Source organism: Pygoscelis adeliae, unplaced genomic scaffold (genome assembly GCF_000699105.1).
Source record: "Pygoscelis adeliae isolate BGI_AS28 unplaced genomic scaffold, ASM69910v1 Scaffold478, whole genome shotgun sequence".
In the NCBI taxonomy this organism is placed as follows: Eukaryota; Metazoa; Chordata; class Aves; order Sphenisciformes; family Spheniscidae; genus Pygoscelis; species Pygoscelis adeliae.
The window spans coordinates 1-16,197 of record NW_008825283.1 but is presented as its reverse complement, the minus strand read 5'-3'; positions in this window follow the sequence as shown (position 1 = coordinate 16,197).

Below are 16,197 nucleotides of genomic sequence, written 5' to 3'. Positions count from 1 at the left end.
GGTCTCTTCTCCCAAGTAACTGGCGAAAGGACGAGAGGAAACGGCCTCAAGTTGCGCCAGGGGAGGTTTAGATTGGACGTGAGGAAAAATTTCTTTACTGAAAGAGTGGTTAAACATTGGAACAGACTGCCCAGGGAAGTGGTGGAGTCACCATCCCTGGAAGTATTTAAAAGACGGGTAGATGAGGTGCTTAGGGACATGGTTTAGTGGGCATGGTGGTGTTGGGTTGACGGTTGGACTCGATGATCTTGGAGGTCTCTTCCAACCTTAATGATTCTATGATTCTACCAGCACCAAGGTGTACAATTTGTGTACTCCCAGGATTCACAAATAAGCCAAACTCTTGCAGTCCCCACTGGGAAAACAGATGCTGGTGTCCCAGATCATACCAGCCAGCTTCTCTGCCTACAGACTGGGGCCACGTGAAACTGAGCCCTGTCTCCGCACTGCCTGCAGTTGGCAGCACCCACCCATCTGGTGCAGATCAGTGAGGCTGGGCTGAGGCAGGGCTCAGCCTGAACGAAGTACAGACACCTGGTAGCTGCCTGTGGTCCTGCAGGTGGCTTCAAGCCCTCTTGGTCGCTCCTGATCCCGAGGCTGTGTGCGCTAGTGTCCTGTATGGGCAGCGAGGCACACTGACCTTCTGCAGCCAGGCCACCAGCCAGCCTAAGCACCATCATGCTTGACTCTGCATCACATTTGAAAAGTCATGTCAGTCAGGCAAAGTTCTCAGTGACTGGAAAAAGGGAAACTCCATGCCCATTTTTAAAAAGGGTAAAAGGAAGACCCTGGGAACTACCGACGAGTCAGCCTCACCTCTGTGCCTGGTAAAATCATGGAGCAGAACCTCCTGGAAGACATGTTGAAACATATGGAAGACAGGGAGGTGATTAGAGACAGCCAACATGGCTTCACCAAGGGCAAATCATGCCTGACTAATCTAGTGGCCTTCTACGATGGAGTAACTGCATCAGTGGACAAGGGAAGAGCTACGGATGTCATCTACCTAGACTTCTGTAAGGCTTTTGATATGGTCCCTCACAACATTCTTGCCGCTAAATTGGAGAGATATGGGTTTGACAGATGGACTGTTAGATGGATCAGGAATTGTCTGGATGGCTGCGTCCAAGGAGGTACAGTCAATGGCCAGCAGGTTGAGGGAGGTGACTCTCCCTCTACTCTGCACTCGTGAGACCCCACCTGGAGTACTGTGTCCAGCTCTGGGATCCCCAGTACCAGAAAGACATGGATCTATTAGAGCGGGTCCAGAGGAGGCCACGGAAATGATCAGAGGGGTGGAACACCTCTCCCATGAAGAAAGGCCAAGAGAGTTGGGGTTGTTCAGCCTGGAGAAGAGAAGGCTCCAGGGATACCTTATTGCAGCCTTTCAATACATAAAGGGGGCTTGTAAGAAAGACAGAGAAAGACTTTTCACCAAGTGCTGTAGTGACGGGAGAAGGGGCAATGATTTTAAACTGAAAGAGGGTAGGTTTAGATTGGACATAAGGAAGAAATGTTTTACACTGAAGGTGGTGAGACACTGGAACAGGTTGCCCAGAGAAGTTGTAGGTGCCCCATCCCTGGAAGTGTTCAAGGTCAGGTTGGATGGGGCTTTGAGCGACCTGATCTAGTGGAAGATGTCCCTGCCCATGGCAGGGGGGTTGGAATAGATGATCTTCAAAAGTCCCTTCCAACCCAAGCCATTCTATGACTTTATGATTCTACGATTTTATGACCAGCCTCCTCCAGCTCAGCCCTGCTCCAGATGGGCTGGTGCACTCTGCACCCAGCCTGGCTGCCCTGAGGTGGCCAGGAGCTGTGTCCAGATGGGAGACATGCTGCAGCCCCCCAGTCTAGAAAGTGGACATGACTGCAGGAAGAAGTGTCAGGCTAGTTCAGTATGATCTTGCTTTGGTGAGCATGCGCCTTGGTTTCTGCACACCTCCATGGCCTCCATTCTTTTTCCTACATGGCTTGTCCCAAGGCCTTTCCCTCTGTCATGATCACCCTAGGAGGTCTGCTGCCTCCTGTAAGCCCTCTCGCCTTGCTGAGGGGTGCAGCAGCACCAGGCCAGCATGGCCCAGGCACTTTGCCCTTCGTCCCCTCCCTGCAGGCCCCACTGCACAGGCTGGAGTGGCCACAGTCCCTGTGGGAGGTACCCATTCCTGCACCTGACCAGGCCACCCTCTGCTGAAGGGTGTTATTCAGGGGCTGGCATTTGATTGCATCCCCACTTGTGTCCGCAGGAAGATCCTGGGCAGAGCCTCATGGAAGTGGCTGCCCTGGCTCTGGCAGCTCTGGGCTGGAGGCCGCTGTATCCTGCCAGATCCCCAGAAGAGCCTATGTCAGCCTTGGGGAAGGGGAAGGGAAAGGGAAAAGGAGCCTCGCAGCACCTGGCCACACATGCTGCAGTAGTGTGGCCTCCCCAGACAATTAATTTCTGCAGGGAGCATGTGGCACAGGCCTTTCTGGACGTTCAGTTAACCAAGTCTCACAGGGGCCAGCATCTGTCCCGGATATTGTCTGAGATGCCATTGTGCACGCTTGGCCCTGTTTGAGCACCGTGAATTCCCTGGGCTCCTCTCACAGCAGCACCCCCTGGCAGCGCTGCAGGGTGGGTGAGCCATCCTCCATGTGTCATGCCATAGTCCCTGTGGGGAGCTACCCTGTCCCCCACATGTCATGCCATGGGCCTCCTCCAGCCCAACATCACACCGAGCCAGCAAATCCTCCTGGGGACAGGCTTGCAAATTGAAACCATCTGCCCTTGGAAGGGGGAGCTTGTAGTGAGACAACTGAGCTGAGTAGAGTGAGATATTCAGGGCAGGACTGGCTTGGGATGGACTGGGGAGACCAGGAGGCTGGCAGAGGAGGACGGTGTCAGACCTGGATGTGTTGGACACGCTCTCTGCCCTGCGACAGGAATGAGCGCTTGCTGCCTGCTTCCCTAGGGTTCTTCTGGCAGCACCTGCCCCTTCCCGCTGCTTAATCACCATTCTCTATGATAATGAGGCGACAGCTCCTTAAGGGAAACACGCCTGCTAATTAAGCCCTTAATTTGGTGACACTGCACATTTCTAGAGGCTGTCTCTCTGCCTGCCTGCCTGCAAGGACATCCTGGCCTGGCCTGGCCATGGCACAGCCCTATGCCCTTGTGCCCTGGCCCTGCTAGAACCACAGGCCTCCTCTGCCACAGAAGGTGGTGAAAAGCAGCCACTTCCACGCGCACCCACCTCAGCCATTATGATGCTGGAGAGCGGGACGCACTGTCTGCAGAGCAAGGACACACAGGGCTGCATGCATGCATGCGCAGGGAGAGCTCGTCTGGGCTGTGCACGCACGCAGGCAGTGCTCACTGCAGGCAGCGTTCACTGCGGGCAGCACTCACCATGGGCCATGCACACACATGGGCAGTGCTCACCGCAGGCAGTACACACACAAGGATGGTGCTCACTGCCTGCTGTGCATGCAGACAGTGCTCACCACATGCTACACGCAGTTGTGGACACTGCTCGTTTGGACAGTGTGTCTTTTCACTGTTCACTCTGGTATGTGTGTCCCTGGTTCATGTTAAGGCTTGCTCTGCTTGGCAAGGCCTGGCTGATGTCTCTGGTATATGTTACATTTGCCTCAGGGTTGTGGTGGCTGGGGCCAGGTAAGGGAAGAGCTAGTTGGCCAGCAGAGCGTGGATCAGTGCCACGAAGTACTGTGAGAGCTGCCTGCAAATCGTGAGAAGAGGCAGCAGCTTCGGACCCCCTGCAGCTAGGCCATCACTTTACAGCAGGTCTGTGGGAACGATAGGAGTGCTGAGGTCTACAGGCTGAGCAGGTGGGGGTCTCTGCCCCCTCAGATGGCAGGGTTAACAGATGCAGGCAGTGGTGGTTCATTGCACCCCACAAGGGCTTTCTTTGCACAGGCAGCACTCTCAGCCTGTCTCTCTTGGCTCTCAGGAAGGAGTACTTTGGATGGCATAGGCACAGGTCATGGCAGAGGTTTCTACTCCCAGGTCCTTGCTCTGTCACACTTGGCCATGGCAGAAGGGCCTCCTGCTCCCTTTGGGTCCATGAAATGGAATGCAGTGAGGCTGGAGAGGCATCACCTCTGCCACCTGGTGCTGATGGTACCAGGGGATATTTCTGTAGGGACTGGCTTTGGCCAGACTAGTCGTGGTTTGTCACCTCCATGCTGCACCAAAGCACTCTGCCTCGCTGGTGCGGGCTGGAAGAGACCAGCAGGTAGACAAGGAGCTGTATGTGAGCCAGCAGCTTTGCCAACCAAGGGACCAGGAGCATCTCCGTGGGTGCCCACCTGCATGTTGGCACAGCACAGCATGGCATGGTGTGTCCACACTGCACAGGCATCCCACAGCCATCATGGGGGACACTGGGCTCAGGGAATGGTGCCCTGTCACCACGTCCTCCATGAGCACACAGGGCCAAGCGGGGCACAGCTGCTGCCTGGAGCACAGGCAGACCTTGCAGCAGAACAGGAGTCACTGCATGACATGGGACAATTTCCCAGCCACAGCTGGGCTGTGGGGCACGAGAGAGTCCCCACTGGGGTGGCGGGTCAGGGACTACATGCATGCTTGTCTGGCAGCATGTGTGGGGCCGCTGGAGCAGGGTCAGTTGGTAACTCCACTCCTGTCCTGACAGAATGAGGGTCGTTGCCCCTCCCCACAACAGAGCCCGGCCCCAAAGAGGGATGAGACCTGCTGCATAAAGCTGACAGCAGCCTCTCCCCTCCAGGCAGCGTGCTAATTAGTGAGGTGCTAAGCCCTGAATATTATTCATTGCTGTGATTACACATTCAGATAAGCACGAGTCGTGCAGTTATTGCCATGTGATTACAGCTCACTCTGGGATTAATCAGGTATCTCTCTCCCTCAAAAACCCTGGAAGTCAGTCACAGCTATTTGCAGGAGTAACCAGTGTGTGGGGAGGGAGCTGCCAGGATGAAGAGAGAGATGGACAGGGGTGGGGATAGGTGTGGGGACTGTGCTGGTGACAGGGATGGGAACAGTGATCAGGATGGGGACAGGGATAGAGGTGGTAATTTTGGAAAGGGCAGGTGAGTGGTTTTCTTGTTTTACCCCCGCCCGGCACTTAGGCCCCCACAGCCGGTTCCTTCATTCCCCCCCAGTGGGAAGGGGGAGAGAATCGGAAGGGTAGAAGTGAGAAAACTCATGGGTTGAGATAAAGACAGTTTAGTAGGCAAAGCAATAGCCACGCACGCAAGCAAAGCAACACAAGGAATTCATTCACTACTTCCCATTGGCAGGCAGGTGTTCAGCCATCTCCAGGAAAGCAGGGCTCCATCACGCGTTAACAGTTACTTGGGAAGACAAAACACCATAACTCCGAAAGTCCCCCCGTTTCTCCTTCTTCCCCCAGTTTTATATGCTGAGCATGATGACATATGGTATGGAATATCCCTTTGGTCAGTTGGGGTCAGCTGTCCCAGCTGTGTCCCCTCCCAACTTCTTATGCATCCCCAGCCTACTTGCTGGTGGGGTGGTGTGAGAAGCAGAAAAAGCCTTGACTCTGTGTAAGCACTGCTCAGCAATAACAAAAACATCTCTGTATTATCAACACTGTTTTCAGCACAAATCCAAAACATAGCCCCATACTAGCTACTATGAAGAAAATTAACTCTATCCCAGCCAAAACCAGCACAGTGGGGCAGGGAGGAAGGTAAATCAGGGGAGGCTGAGCACAGTTTGGCTGCAGGGGGTGATTTCACAGGGACATATTAACACAGCAGGCTGCTGTAAGACCACAGCAGGGTCTGCTCAGCATGCTAGTATGCGGTTCAGGGCACAGCTCTGCAGCTCTGGGGCTCCCAGAGCAGGGCAGGCACCTTTCCTGGACACGGAGGAGTCCTTCCAAGCCAGCAGAGAGTGACCCTCCACAGACCGCACCAGAGAGAGCAGTTTTCCCACAGCCAAGGGAGGAGCACATGATGGGTGCTCAGGACGTGCTTGGAGGCAGCTGTCTGGAGCAGGGCGGGAGCTGCATCTCACCCATGCAAGCACTTGGGAAGTGACATACCTGGGCACACAAGTGCTGTGGACATGAGAGGCAGGATCCTCAGCATCCCTCCCTGGGGGCCAGAGGACCCGGCCTGCTGGGGTGTGCTGCCAAGGTGTAGCAGGGCACAAGGCAGGCAGCTGGGGAGCAGGCATGGCTCATGCCAGAAGATAACCAGCTTCCCCAGACCCCACTGCCGCAAAGGCACTTACACCTGTAGGCCTGTCCAGGGAGGATGTAGCTGCTGCAGTCATAAGCCCAGGGCATGCAGTGCCCCAGGAACCAGAGCTCTTCTGGGCTGTGGGGCAAGGGCCACAGCTGTTTACCTCAGCGTAACAGCCATGGAGAGAATGTGTGCAAGGGAGGTGCTCAGTTTCCCCAAGAAACAGACTGCAGAAAAGGGGCAACATGCCACAGCATTGCTGAACATGATGTAACTGCCCAAGCTTGGACTGAGCTCCAGGGACAGCATGCGCACCACAGTCTCCTGTACTTACATCAGCTTGCATCTGGGCACAGTGTTCCCCTCCTCACCATCTCTGGTGTAGGCACATCCTGGCATGCTCACATGGATACTGAGTACAAAGGAGACACAGACAGGGCACACTGCCAAGCCTGCCTGCTCAGCTTCCTAATCCATCAGCGCTGGGCAATCATGCCTCCCCCAGTCTCTGCCACAACTAAAGCTCTACATGGCACCTGCTTCCAGTAAGACAGAGGCAGACCCATGGCACCACCAGGCAGGGCAGCCAGTGAGCACAACCCTGTGCCACGGGACCATCCTGGGCATAGGCTGTGGCATACAAACCCATGAAACAATTTGGAACACAACCCTAATGCACAGCACTCACAGACAGAGCAGGACCCTGAGCCCAAGGCACCAGGAGTGCACACTGTGCACTCCCACCAGCCCAACCCTAGCATCATGACACAGTGACAATGTTATGATACCCAAAAAGCATGCACTACCACTGCCAGCTCACACCAGTCTTCCTTGTCCGCATCCCCATGAACTGGTTCCTCAAGAAATACTCTGGCAACTTCAAGGTCTCATCCTTGTCTCACATAAAATCTGTTACATGGGCCAAAAGCCTGGTTGTGATGACTCTTTGTCCACATACTTCACCTTTGGCACCAAGGGCATCTGTTCAGCAATAAAGCTTATAGGCAAGGCTCCCTCAGGGCAGTTGTGCCCATTCCTCTGGGAGCTGAGGTCACCTCACACTACATCGCTGCCTGCTCCAGGCACAAGCACATCTATAAACTGCCTTTATACTAATGGCCACAGAAGAGCAGGAACATGAGAAAACCAGACCCTGGAAAAGTCACACACTGCTACACTGCACAGAGAGCCACCCCCACGGCAGGCACAATGGCACGAGCCACACACAGTGGTCCTGTCACCCAGCTCCTGGCCAGTGTGTCTCAGTCACCACAGAGGGTGGCAGGGGACCAGTGCTGAGCAAAGGGAGAGGCTAGGACATGGAAGCTAGTCTGTTGAGCATCCATGGACTGTGCCCCAGGGAGCCTCACAGGAGCAAGTGGCATAGGATGGCACTTTGAAGCACACTCCAGCTGCACACTTGTTCTTGCTGGTTCTGTACCTGCTTGTTCCTAAACAATACATAAACAGGCACTTTATTCTTCTGGCTACCGGTCTTTCACTGAGTGATGGGGTAAATCAGGCTGCAGCCACTGGCTGCGGAGATCTGCCTCTGCAGGACACTGACCAGGGTGAAGGGATACGTGCTGCCCACCGTGGGACAGCAGCCAGTGCCCACGTGGGAAGCCCCACAGCCACTGATCTCCATTGCAGCTAGTACCCACAAGCTGAGCACAGCAAAGCAGCCCTGGCACCCTGCAGGGCCCATGCCATAGCACACGCCAGTCCCAGCACAAGGGCGGACCACCCCACCACAGCCACCCTCACTCCGCACCATCGGTCGTACGCATGGCTCAGCATGGGAGATGCAGCACTTCTGCTGTGGTTGCAGCTATTCCTCACCCATCCAGGATGGCTGGGCAAGATTAAATCCCCAGCTCTCTGCTTCTGCTCATCGGGGGCTCTGAGACTGCAGCACTGGGTATGCTGGGCCACTCCTGTGGGCCTGGGAAACAATGGAGGAGCAAAGAGGATCTCAGGCCTCGGCAGCAGCAGATGCCTGCAGCTCAGGCCCATGGAGGAAGAGGGACTTTGTACCTCAGAAAGAAAAGACTTGCATGCATGGGGCTGGTTCCCACTGCGGTTCAGAGTGCAAGATGTTGAAGATGTCCGTGCTCAAACTCACTGAAGTGCGCACACAAATACGTGCACCCAGACTGGGAGAGGATTGGCTAGAGAGCAGCTCAGCAGAAAGGGGTCTAGGGGTGCTGGTCAGCAGCAGGCTCAACAGCAGTCAGCAGTGTGCCCTGGCAGCCAAGAGGGCAAACCACATCCTGGGGTGCATCAAACACAGCATAACCAGCCAGTCAAGAGAGGCGATTATCCCACTGTATTTAGTGTTGGTGCAGCCTCACCTTGAATACTGTGCGCAGTTCTGGGCACCACTGTTTGAGAAGGATGTGAAGGTCCTCGAATGCATCCAGAGGAGGGCAACAAAGCCGGTGAAGGGCTGGAAGGCATGTCCTATGAGGAGTGGCTGAGGACTCTGGGTTTGTCTAGTTAAGAGAAAAGGACGCTGAGGAGCAACCTCATTGCTCGCTACAGCTTCCTGAGGAGGGGATGTGGAGAGGGAGGTGCTGATCTCTTCTCCCTGGGATCTGGGGACAGGACACCTGGGAATGTTCCAAAGCTGCATCAGGGGAGGTCAGACTTGACATTAGGAAGCATTTCTTTACCCAGAGGGTGGTCAAACCCTGGAAGAGCACTTCCTGGATAGGTGGTCAATGCCCCAAGGCTGTCAGTGTTTAAGAGGCATTTGGACAATGCCCTTAATAACTTGCTCTAACTTTTGGTCAGCCCTGAAATGGTCAGGCAGTTGGACTAGATGATCGTTGTAGGTCCCTTTCCAACTGAAATCTATTCTATTCTATTCTATTCTATTCTATTCTATTCTATTCTACTCTGTTCTGTTCTGTTCTGTTCTGTTCTGTTCTGTTCTGTTCTGCCTGCACACGGGCCAGAGCAGCCACATGGCTCAGGGCAGGGAGGGCTGTGGGAGAGGGCAGGGCATGCCAGACGAAGGCTGTCCTGCTCTGTCTGCCCCTGCTGGGTCTGTGCTCTTCACCAGTCCCCTGTGGTCTGTCCCTGCCACACTACAGTTCATCTCCCAGCACTCTCAGGGATACACAGCTCATGGCGTTGCTCTCCTGGCTCTGTCTGTCCTGGCTGCAGCCCTTGGGGAGGCAGTGGTGGGGACAGCAGGGATGGAGGCAGGCCCTGCAGTCACGTCCAAGTGTCCAGAGGTCTTGATGCAGCCTCTGTGGTGTGACAGCCACAGTGGGGCTGCCTGGTCAGGAGAGGCAACCAGCGGGTTGCAAACCAGCTCAGCAGCTGTGGGCAGATGCTCAGTGCGGGACAGCATCATGGGCCAAGGACAGGGTGTCACTGTGCAGCGAGTGTCGCAGGCTGCCTGGAGCTGCTCCCAGCCCACAGCTCCCCACCCTACCAGTGCAAGCCCAGCAGCAGGATGCCAGGCCCCCATTGCCAGCCAGCACAGACAAGCTCCAGTGTCTACTGCACCACTGAGAAGAGTCAGACATCAAAGAGAGGCAGAAAGAGCTCATGGTGCAGAGATAACCTTCCATGCATGCAAAAGGTATCATGGAGCAGATCCACCCCCCACCCCCCCCCGCCCTGTGCTAAATGCTCTCCTGCAGCATGCCTCTCCCCATGCCCAGGGTGATGGACCAGCACTCACTGTGATACATGGGACTATTACACTGAACACTGAGGCATTAAATATTGAGCAGCAGTTAAATGCTCATTAGATAGATTTAAACATTGAGACCCAAAGAGCCATTAAATATGCAGTGTGCAGGGTGGGGGGATCTGATGATTGACTGCACACCATCTCCTTTGTGCAGAGCTGCTACAAGCTTCCCAGCCCATTTGAAGTCTCTCTGCTGTAGACGCGTCTGCTCCATCTTCTGAAATGTTATCTCACAGCAGCCTCTCACAGCTGCATGAGGTGGAGGAGAGACAAGCTCTGGGAAGCAGCAGGGTGTGGAAGAGCAGCTCAGTGCGATGAAGAAAAGAGCGTAGCTCCAGCACAGGGTGGCCCCAAGCAAAGAGCAATCTCCTGGCATACGGCTGGCCTCACTGCAGCCAGCTGTGGTGGCCTCAGTGGCAGTGCTGGAGCTCTGCAGGCAGCTGTGGGGCTGTACAGGGCGAGAGCCTTCCCCTTGGGCCAAGAAGTCCTGGGGGCAGAGCATGGCACAGGGCAGGTGGACTTCAGGGCTTCAGGGCACCCTGCAAGTTTTCCTCTCGCCACCCCACCTTGCTCTGCCCTCATGAGCACCCTGTCCTCCCCACTCCTAGTGCCCCCCCCCAATCTTCAGCACCCCAAATGCACTCCGACAGTCATACAAGCTCTGTCCCCACTCCATGGCCACTGCCTCAGCACCCAGGTCCAAGCATCAACTTTCCCAGCCCTGACCCCCAAGGGCACAGGGGCTCCCACAGCCTGTTCCCTGGGAGCCTGTTCCAGAGAGCAATGCAAAGGGCTTTCTGGATGCCCCTGACTGCAGCCCTGGAGCTGTTTGAGGCCTTACATGTCCCCAAACCCACTGCAGGATGCACTGTCTGGGGGCACAGCTCACCCTCCTGCTCCAGGCAGAGCAACAAGCAGCACCAAGCAGGATCCCCAGTCCTACCACCAAGCCTGGAGGGTGGCTAGGAGAGGGCCTTGCATGGCCTGGCCAGCTTAGGGGCTGGCTGCAGATGGAGGGGCATCAGCGAGTTTTGGAGAGGGTGGTTAGCAAAGGAGAAAAGCTGGGCTGCCAGAAGCAGTTTCTTCCCCTGTAACACCCTTCCCTGAACATATTGTCCTTCAGCCTGCTATCTCCAAGGCGTTCTCAGTCTGTCACACTTCCCAAGCCCATTCCTCTCCCCTCAGTCTGTTCTCTCCCTTCCTCGCTGCTTGGATCACCCACCGGGCATAACCTCAGCCTTCAGCCCAGAGGTCCCCAATTGCCTCCTGCAGCACAAAACTGCACTTGGCTCCCACTTGGAAAAAATACCAATTTCCCACGTTACTTTGGCTGGCACTGAGAATATCCTGCTCTGTTCCTGACAGGCCATAGCACAGCATTGGTGCTGTGAGCAGCCAGCATCGTCCTGCGGTCTGCTTCCTCCCTCTGCTCCTACTCGCTCAGCTGCACTTCCAGTCTGCTTTGCAGGAAAAGTATCTTCTTGCATGATATGCAACCTACTTTATTTAAAGACCAGTCACAAATTATTTCTGCCAAGGCCCTAGTCCCAGCCCGTGCCTGCACTTTGTGTTTGAAGGCCTGCCTGCAGCACACCTTCCTCATCGCCTGGGAATGGGGCCGCTTATTCCAGGGAGCAACTGGCAGCACAGAGCTGCATGGGTGCAGGCAGGGCAGCAGGGTAAGGAGAGATTGTGGGACAGCGGCTGAGCTTGGTTTGCACAGCCACAAGAATGCAAATTATGGAGGTAGGAACGAAGTGGGGGGTTGAGGGCCTCTTGAGATTGCAAAAGGGTAGTGTCCCTTCAGTGCTGTGAGTTTACAGGGGAAAGGGGGGCAGGTCTCAGGCAGTGGGAATGTTTTGCCTGGGGAAAGTGACCAGCTAATCCTGTCCTATCCTGTGGTCCAGGGAAGGGCACCTGGGTGCTCTCTGCTGTGACACAGCCCTCTAGGAGTGTAGCTGCAGCCCATGGCTGCGCTTCCCTGGCCCCTTCTGCCACTCACTTCCCAGCTCCCTGCCAGCAAGGACCATGCAGGGACAATTGCCTTGTCACCCTCCTTAAGGCAACCCAGAGGGGTGGTGGGGCAGGGCTGATGCCACAGCACCCAAGGCAGAGAAAATGTCACCTACCTCCCTGTAAGCTGGCAGGCAGGCAGGCCAGCTGCAGTCCTGCTCGGTGCCAAGTTGCAGTCCAGGCACAGGACAGACAAACAGATGCTCCAAGCAGCTCTTGGGGGCCTTGGTCCCTTGGGATATGGCAGTGCTCACCCAGGCAGCTGCGGTGGGAGGAGGCAGGTACCCACACACTGGGCCAGGTGCTGCTGCCCGGTGTTGGGAAGGGAGATGCCAGGAACGTAGCCAGAGCCTCCTGCTGCTCCCCAGCTCCTGGCTGGCATGTCTGCACTGGTGCAGGGCTCAGCTTCTGAGGACAGGGTCAGGCGTGGGCTCAGGGAGCACAGCCTGGCCTCTGGCAAGCCCCGTGGCAGCTGGGCTCAGCCTCCCCCTCACTGCACCCAGACAGACCCACACACAGGACCAGCAGCACCTTGGCTTCCCAGCCCACAGCTGGAGGAACAGCAGAGGAAGCAATTCTGAGCAGGGCTGCAAGAGCCATGTGACCCAGTCCCTGCCACACTCCATCCTGCACCATCCCCTCAGACTACATGGCCCTGACTCGCACGTCCAGGTCAGCATCTGAACAACCTAGGAGGTCTCTGAATGTCCAGGGAGAAACTTGCCCCCAAAGCCAGGACAGCCCAATGCCTGGTTCTGGGCACACCCTGCCTGTCCCACAGTGCCGAGCGGCTTGCTCTCTCTCATCCACACCAGAGGCATGGGCACAGTGTGTGCAGTGAGACGGTATGAGAGGCAGCAAAGTGTGAGGCCCTGTGCTATCCATGTGCTCTCTGGGGTGGGGAGGTGAATGTGGGCATGAAGATGGTGAAGTGGGAGCAGCTAGCCAGCTCTGCATGGGAAGGCAGGTCAGGGAGGCTTGCAGAAACAGCACAGTGTGGGACCCTGGGGTGGCAGAACGCTCTGTGGGCAGTGTCCATGCACAGCTTGAGGCTGAAACACATGGATTGACTCAGGCTGGGAGAGGAGCTTTCTCTCGTGCTCAAACAGAACCACACTGTAAGATCATTTCACTTTAACCTTTCATTTTCAGGCTGCTATGTGGGTGAGATGATGACCCAGGCACTAGTTTTGTGGAGCAAAGTAGGCATTCAGCCTCTCTGGGGAGACCTACCCAGACACAAGGGGTGCCAAAGGCTGTATCCATCAGTGTGTGCTTATGGAGGAGGGCAGGGCTGCTCTGTGAAAGCTTTGAGGAAAGAAAACCCCTCCTGCACCCACCACAAGCCCTGGCTCTAGGCAGGAAAGACACCAGATCCTTCTCTGAGTCCCAGCAGCAAAAGGCATCACCGCATTCCCATGCCGCAGCCAGCCCTAGGGTTAGGCCCCTCCACAGCTCCCAGCACCCTGGTCCTCCTCTCTGCCCAGGTCTGCCCTTTGGACACCACCCAGCATTGCTGGAGAAGACAGCCCAGCCTAGCAGGGTCTGGGCAGGGTCTGGGCCAGCTGGTACACAGCCATGCAGGGCTCAGGCTGCCTCTGCACAGCATGGCCTGCATCAGGCCACGCACACGCGGTGCAGACCCCTTCACCCTATCATAGACATCCTCACATTGCTCTGCAGCCCAGGATAACTGCAGCCAGCTGCACTCCACTTCTCAGCTGTGGCAGGCACTGGGTCCCCTGACACAGCTTATGCATGAACTCAGCCATGAAATGGGTGCAGATGGCAGGGGCAGGTGCCAGGTGGCAGGGCAGGATGGGACAGCATGGGTTTACGAAGGGGAAATTCTGCTTAACCAGCCTGATAGCCTAGTAGGATAAGATGACTGGCTTGGTGGATGAGGGGGGAGCAGCAGATGTTGTTTACCTCAACTTTAGTAATGCTTTTCATACTGTCTCCTGTAACATCCTCATAGGCAAGCTGATAAGCTATGGATTAGGTAAGCAAACAGTGAGGTGGACTGAAAATTTGCTGAATGGCCAGGTCCAGAGGGTTGTCACCAGTGGTACAAAGTCCAGATGGAGGCCAGTCACTAGAGGAGTACCCCAGGGGTCAATATTGGGGCCAATATTGTTCAACATCTTCATTAATAACTTGGATGATGGGGCAGAGTGCACCGTCAGCAAGTTTGCAGATGACTCAAAACTGGGAGGAGTGGCTGATACACCAGATGGGTGTGCTGCCATCCAGAGAGGAGAAATGAGCTGGAATCTCATGAAATTCAACCAAGGGAATGCAAAGTCCTGCACCTAGGGAAGAATAACCCCACAGCACCAGTATACACTGTGTGTTGTCTGGCCAGAAAGTAGCTCTGCCAAGGACCTGGGGGTTCTGGTTGACACCAAGGTCACCGTACGCAAGCAATGTGCCCTTGTGGCAAAGAAAGCCAACAGTATCCTGGGCTGTGTTAGGGGTGTTGCCAGAAGGGATGTGATCCTTCATCTCTACTCAGTACTGGTGTGGCAGGTGCACCTGCCCTGACAAAGACTGGGGGCATTAAGACTGCTGTGTCCTTACTTTTCACACCCTTACTTTCACGCCTTTGCGGTGGCGAGGGCTGACCATCACAGACACACTTTGGGCCAGTAATTATGGTCACATATACACCTCGGGCGAGGAGTAAGAAAGTTAAGGCCCTCAGCCAACTAGAATTGACCACAGATCAGATTCGACTAGGGTATAAATGGAGCCCCACCGGAAGGCGAGTTGAGTCAGTCCTCTTCAGAGCAGTGGGTCTGCAGTTGGGGACCCACCTCTTGGGTCGGGACGCTGCCCAAGGAAACTCCTCGAGGTTGAGAGCCCTCATCTTATAGGTGAGTGACTGTGCACATTTTGGATCCTCATTTCTAAAGCCAGCTGTGCAGTATTCCTTGTACACCATCCTGTACCTGTGGTTTACTGATGTCGGAGTGTTGAACGACTTTGGTGAGCCTCATTTCTAGTTAAACCAACAATTTTGGTTTAAATAAAGTTTATTTTTTAATCTATCTCCTGCCTAATTTGATTTTGTGAGCCTCCGTGACAACTGGTGAGACCACATCTGGAGTGCTGTGTGCAGTTCCGGGCTCCCCTGTACAAAAAAGACATGGACATACCAGAGAGAGTCCACCAAAGGGCCATTCTGATGATTAAGTGACTGGAGCATCCCTCATGAGGAGAGGCTGTGAGAGCTGGGACTGTTTAGCCTACAGAAGAGAAGGCTCAGGGGGGATCTCATCAATGTATATCAATATCTGATGGGAGAGAATTAAGAGGGAACCAGGTTCTTCTCAGTGCTGTCCAGTGACAGGACAAGAGGCAATGGGCACAAATTAAAAAACATGAAATGCCACCTGAAAACAAGAAAACTCTTTTGTCACTGTGAGGGTGACTGAGCACTGGAACAGGTTGCCCAGAGAAGTTGTGGAGTCTCCATCCTTGGAGATATTCAAATTCCGACTGGTCATGGTCCTGGGCAACCTGCTGTAGCTGACCCTGCTTGAGCAGGGGATTGGACCAGACAACCTCCAGAGGTCCCTTCCAACCTCAACCACCTTGTGATTCTGTGACAGTTCCTCACAGCACACTTGGCCAGCACTTCCTTCCTGCACAAGCTGAGCCAGCCACTCCCTGAATCCTGGTGTCTCACATGCCCATGCAGCATCCTCCACCACACAGACCATCTCTGCCATCCCTTGGCACCCAGCCTACAGCCTAAGCATGCAGATGGAAAGAAGCAGACATGGCCTGTGGAAAATAATGTCAGGAACAGGATCGGAGAGAGCCCGTCAGAAGACTCCAGCTGGCATGTGAAGGGCGGTACTGGGCTGCAGAGGGACATCCCAGATCCATCTGCCACCTGGAAGCTGCGGGATGTCAGCCCAGAACCTCCCCCAGCCCATGAACACCAAGGCCTTCTGCTGGGGGCAATCTCCTGCTCTATCTCCTCACATTGGGATGGCAGGGCCTTGGTCTGGGACCAGGTCTCCCCATGCCAGGAAGCAACAGTGACTCTGACCCTTCTCCTGGAAGGAGGCAGACTCTCTCCTGCACTTCAGCCCCCTTTCTGTGCCCCCTGCCAATAGCCCCTCCATGCCTGCACCTCCCTGGTGCTATCTTGCATCCCTGCTGCTCAGGCAGACATTGTCCACATGCCCTGGTCCTGCACACCAGGCTATGGCTGCATGTGCTCCTGGCACATCGGTCCCTCTCCTGGGGACACCCTAAGCTTCACACTTATC